Source organism: Schistocerca americana, unplaced genomic scaffold, assembly GCF_021461395.2.
Source record: "Schistocerca americana isolate TAMUIC-IGC-003095 unplaced genomic scaffold, iqSchAmer2.1 HiC_scaffold_97, whole genome shotgun sequence".
Taxonomy (NCBI): domain Eukaryota; kingdom Metazoa; phylum Arthropoda; class Insecta; order Orthoptera; family Acrididae; genus Schistocerca; species Schistocerca americana.
Genome location: NW_025726752.1, coordinates 280,001 through 285,000, shown reverse-complemented (window position 1 = coordinate 285,000; position 5,000 = coordinate 280,001). Strand labels below are relative to the sequence as shown.

The following is a 5,000-nucleotide window of genomic DNA, read 5'->3' as shown; positions in this document are numbered from 1 at the left end:
TATATTACCTGGAAGAGTCAATGACAGTCCACGCCCCCCTGCGTGGGAAGAGTCTTTCTAGGCCATGACCCACCGGAAGGGCGCAGCGTCCCCCACCCCAGACATGTGACGTCACACCATCGGTATTGACGACTAGACTGATTCCTTATAATCATTTGCCATACACCGGTGGAAGCTGCCGAGACGAGTAACTACATAGCGGGCTCGCCGTGTCACTAATGTACAGAGATACAACAGTTTCGACTGGAACCGGATTAAACGTATACACGGCGCTGATTAGTAATAGATAGAGCCATCAGAATACAGATAATGTATACAACTGTCCGTATACATGCTGAAAGACTCTGCTCACAATCACAACCACACGTCAGCCACACACCCTTATCACGCACTACTCTCTGCCTGTAACACGCACACAGACAATATGTAAGCACCAGCATGGAACAACACCCAGTGCATCCTCTCCGCCACATTAGACAATCCACACTGTCATAACCAGACTGGGAGGTCCACTCAGAAAACAGAATATCCCACCCACCCGACAACCACCATTGCTCAGCCAAGCCACCAACACCCACACATGTCCTACACAGGGGTGCACCCAACATCACAATACTGCCTCCTCTCACAGCACACAAACAATGGCAGGAATGAAAGACACAGGTCTGCCACAAGCATGGAATGAGAGCGCCGCCTGTCATGAGCCAAAGGTGCATCCTGACGTGGCAAATCAGATGATGCCGCAGGCATCCACTTACTATAATCACAATCAACAAACCGGCCGCCCCGCCCCGCCCCCCATTAAACCTTTCCTTACAACAATGTGTACCTTAACCTAACCTATATCGTACCGTAACCTAACCTATATCGTACCGTAACCTAACCTATGTCGTACCGTAACCTAACCTATGTCGTACCGTAACCTAACCTATGTCGTACCGTAACCTAACCTATGTCGTACCGTAACCTAACCTATGTCGTACCGTAACCTAACCTATGTCGTACCGTAACCTAACCTATGTCGTACCGTAACCTAACCTATGTCGTACCTTAACCTAACCTATGTCGTACCTTAACCTAACCTATGTCGTACCTTAACCTAACCTATGTCGTACCTTAACCTAACCTATGTCGTACCTTAACCTAACCTATGTCGTACCTTAACCTAACCTATGTCGTACCTTAACCTAACCTATGTCGTACCTTAACCTAACCTATGTCGTACCTTAACCTAACCTATGTCGTACCTTAACCTAACCTATGTCGTACCTTAACCTAACCTATGTCGTACCTTAACCTAACCTATGTCGTACCTTAACCAAACCTATGTCGTACCTTAACCTAACCTATGTCGTACCTTAACCTAACCTATGTCGTACCTTAACCTAACCTATGTCGTACCTTAACCTAACCTATGTCGTACCTTAACCTAACCTATGTCGTACCTTAACCTAACCTATGTCGTACCTTAACCTAACCTATGTCGTACCTTAACCTAACCTATGTCGTACCTTAACCTAACCTATGTCGTACCTTAACCTAACCTATGTCGTACCTTAACCTAACCTATGTCGTACCTTAACCTAACCTATGTCGTACCTTAACCTAACCTATGTCGTACCTTAACCTAACCTATGTCGTACCTTAACCTAACCTGTATTGCGCCTTAACCTAACCTGTATTGCGCCTTAACCTAACCTGTATTGCGCCTTAACGTAACCTGTATTGCGCCTTAACGTAACCTGTATTGCGCCTTAACGTAACCTGTATTGCGCCTTAACGTAACCTGTATTGCGCCTTAACGTAACCTGTATTGCGCCTTAACGTAACCTGTATTGCGCCTTAACGTAACCTGTATTGCGCCTTAACGTAACCTGTATTGCGCCTTAACGTAACCTGTATTGCGCCTTAACGTAACCTGTATTGCGCCTTAACGTAACCTGTATTGCGCCTTAACGTAACCTGTATTGCGCCTTAACGTAACCTGTATTGCGCCTTAACGTAACCTGTATTGCGCCTTAACGTAACCTGTATTGCGCCTTAACGTAACCTGTATTGCGCCTTAACGTAACCTGTATTGCGCCTTAACGTAACCTGTATTGCGCCTTAACGTAACCTGTATTGCGCCTTAACGTAACCTGTATTGCGCCTTAACGTAACCTGCATTGCGCCTTAACGTAACCTGCATTGCGCCTTAACGTAACCTGTATTGCGCCTTAACGTAACCTGTATTGCGCCTTAACGTAACCTGTATTGCGCCTTAACGTAACCTGTATTGCGCCTTAACGTAACCTGTATTGCGCCTTAACGTAACCGATATTGCGCCTTAACGTAACCTATATTGCGCCGTAACGTAACCTATATTGCGCCGTAACGTAACCCACATTGCCCCTTAACGTAACCCACATTGCCCCTTAACGTAACCCACATTGCCCCTTAACGTAACCCAACACACGTTGGGCCTTAACCCAACACACGTTGGGCCTTAACCCAACACACGTTGGGCCTTAACCCAACACACGTTGGGCCTTAACCCAACACACGTTGGGCCTTAACCCAACACACGTTGGGCCTTAACCCAACACACGTTGGGCCTTAACCCAACACACGTTGGGCCTTAACCCAACACACGTTGGGCCTTAACCCAACACACGTTGGGCCTTAACCCAACACACGTTGGGCCTTAACCCAACACACGTTGGGCCTTAACCTGCTCTGTAATTGTCATACGACGCGTTAAATTAGTGTAGTGTTGCCTAACTGCAACCCCCGCAATATAGTTTGCTACTCGCACTGCCCGGTCCCCAGTGTATCGCTTCATGTTAAACACCTTGCAGCTATACACTGTAATGTGGATGGCAGCAGGACGTACATGCTCAATGCCCTTTGCAGTTGTTCATTGGCATTTGCAGTTGTTCATTGGCATTCGCATGTGCGAAGCACTTAGCCTACGCTGTGGTACGGCCTGTGTCAACTGTCCGCTGATGTTGTACGTCCAAATCACACACTGTACTGCACATTGGTCCTCATGTACTGAATGATACATCGTGGTACATGTGACCGTACAACGACTGCGCCAACAACGGCGAACCATGCGGTCCAAATGTTGTGCACTCAGCTACGTGTCGTCTCCCTATAAGAGCTGGATTGCAGTGTGGTATGCCCTGGATGGCGATCAGCATGAGCCGTCTGTTGATGTAGTGGCGCGTGTTGTCAGACGTAGTCGTCTCTTCTCACACACCGTGATAGCATGGTGCACTGCGTTCCACATCTGCGACATGCGACAGAGGCCGGTTGACAGTCGTTCGCGCAATGGACATCGCATACGTACGGGGGCCACCTTCCACGTGTTCGCGAAGCGTGCACATGTTGTTGCGTGTATGTGGGCAGACATAGTGTGTCGTGACACCTGACACAGGCATGCAACAATCGTTGAATTTGCAAATGGCGATGGACGCCTACGTTTGCTGGTGACGTTATGCAAATGAACAACTGGTAAACCGTTGTGGTGCGGTTGTTCTCGCTAGAGGTGAATCAGTGATGGCGACGATCGGTTGAGCTACCAACCGGTTGTTCCAGCGATACCCACCATGCCCACGAACGTGAATGGCATCTGGGTGTGAAGCGATACGCGGCGGTGGCTGGGTGGGACCGTCCCCGGCCGGTGAGGGGGGGCCTCCCGGCGTGCTGGCCGCGCGGTGCGTGGGCGCACGCGCTACAGCCGGCTGGTGGGGGCGGCCAGTGGCAGGCGCGCCGGCCGACGGAGGCGGCAGGCGGCGCAGCTGCGCGCCGGCGCACCCTGCACGCGGCGCCGTGCGGCCAAAGTAGGTCCTCGCGGGCCCGGTGCGAAGCGCGGTGGACATCTGCAGTGTGCTGGTCCGATTGAGGACTGTGTGCGCTGAGGATGCGCCGCCGCCCGGCGCTCGGCGCCGCGACGCCGTCTGCTGCTCGGTCGCCTCTGCGGTTCTCGCAGGTGGTTTGTATCGCAGCTGTGCGGACGTGTTGGCGCGTGCGCTGTGCTGGGAGAGTTCGCTTCGGCACCCAAGTGGGGCTTTTGTCCTTCTGTGGCGCTGGCGTTGGAGCTGCCGGTCACCGTAGGTGGCGCGTGTTGTCTCCCGCCGGCAATGCCACGACAGCACGCTCCCGGGCCTCTGTCGGCAGCGGCAAGCTCAGTTGGGAGCACGGGTGGTCGCACCTAAAGCGTCTACTCGCCAAACTCCGGGCGATTGCGCCTCTCTCGAACCCGACCAAGTACTTAGGACGGCGCTGCGCGCCGCCGGGACCTGAGAGGGTTTCGAGGTGTATTGTGCATGGGAGCTCAGCCTCCTCCTGTTTGCAGAATAATTGAGCGGACGCTTGCGTGTTCGCGCGGGCCTCCGGGACACACTCCCGGGCGGCCGGCTGCTCAGCTCTAGTTGACGCAGCTCCCTGGTTGATCCTGCCAGTAGTCATATGCTTGTCTCAAAGATTAAGCCATGCATGTCTCAGTACAAGCCGCATTAAGGTGAAACCGCGAATGGCTCATTAAATCAGTTATGGTTCCTTAGATCGTACCCACGTTACTTGGATAACTGTGGTAATTCTAGAGCTAATACATGCAAACAGAGTCCCGACCAGAGATGGAAGGGACGCTTTTATTAGATCAAAACCAATCGGTCGGCTCGTCCGGTCCGTTTGCCTTGGTGACTCTGAATAACTTTGGGCTGATCGCACGGTCCTCGTACCGGCGACGCATCTTTCAAATGTCTGCCTTATCAACTGTCGATGGTAGGTTCTGCGCCTACCATGGTTGTAACGGGTAACGGGGAATCAGGGTTCGATTCCGGAGAGGGAGCCTGAGAAACGGCTACCACATCCAAGGAAGGCAGCAGGCGCGCAAATTACCCACTCCCGGCACGGGGAGGTAGTGACGAAAAATAACGATACGGGACTCATCCGAGGCCCCGTAATCGGAATGAGTACACTTTAAATCCTTTAACGAGTATCTATTGGAGGGCAAG

The 5,000-nt window shown here is 51.9% G+C and overlaps 1 non-coding gene across 1 annotated transcript in view; it reads left to right on the top strand.

The window, feature by feature from the left end:
* The first annotated feature begins 4,425 nt into the window (after window positions 1–4,425).
* LOC124592996 overlaps window positions 4,426–5,000 on the top strand; it is a 1,910-nt gene continuing 1,335 nt past the window's right edge. The window contains exon 1 of the ribosomal RNA XR_006977747.1: window positions 4,426–5,000. This exon is cut by the window's right edge and continues 1,335 nt beyond it. This is a non-coding gene — a ribosomal RNA (small subunit ribosomal RNA).